The sequence below is a fragment of the Corvus brachyrhynchos genome, unplaced genomic scaffold (genome assembly GCF_000691975.1).
Source record: "Corvus brachyrhynchos isolate BGI_N302 unplaced genomic scaffold, ASM69197v1 scaffold114, whole genome shotgun sequence".
NCBI classification, from domain to species: domain Eukaryota; kingdom Metazoa; phylum Chordata; class Aves; order Passeriformes; family Corvidae; genus Corvus; species Corvus brachyrhynchos.
The window spans coordinates 7,458,632-7,459,128 of record NW_008238337.1 but is presented as its reverse complement, the minus strand read 5'-3'; positions in this window follow the sequence as shown (position 1 = coordinate 7,459,128).

The window sequence follows — 497 nt, the reverse complement described above, 5'->3', positions numbered from 1 at the left end:
CCCCCCCCCCCCCCGCCGCGGGGCGCCCCCCCCCGCCGTGCCCGCCCCGCGAGTGCCCGTCCGTCCCCCGCGCGTTCCCCGGGAGAGCGCCCGGGCTGCACCAGCTCCTCCTGCCTGCTCACCCACCGAGGCAGCCGAGTAGTCGGAGCCGGGCTGATTCTCCCCTCCCACCTCCACATTCCTATTTACAAAGGGTATCCAAGACCATCTTTATCCAACTGGGGGGTTGGGGGAGGAAGGAGGGGGAGGTGGAAGTACTCATTAACCCTTTTCTTGCATTTACCTTTTCTACTGTGATTTTTGCTCCGTTTTTGGAACACACAGGGGAATTCCCCTTCTCTACAGAGCACATGGACTGGTTGCCATCGGGCCCGCCGGGTCCCCGCTCCCGCACCCCGGCTTGGCCTCTGACGGTGCTCCTGACAGCCCCAAGGCCGCTCCAGAAAAAAGCTCCAAGGGCACGGCTGGGAAAAGCGGGCCCCCCCCCACCCATTTCT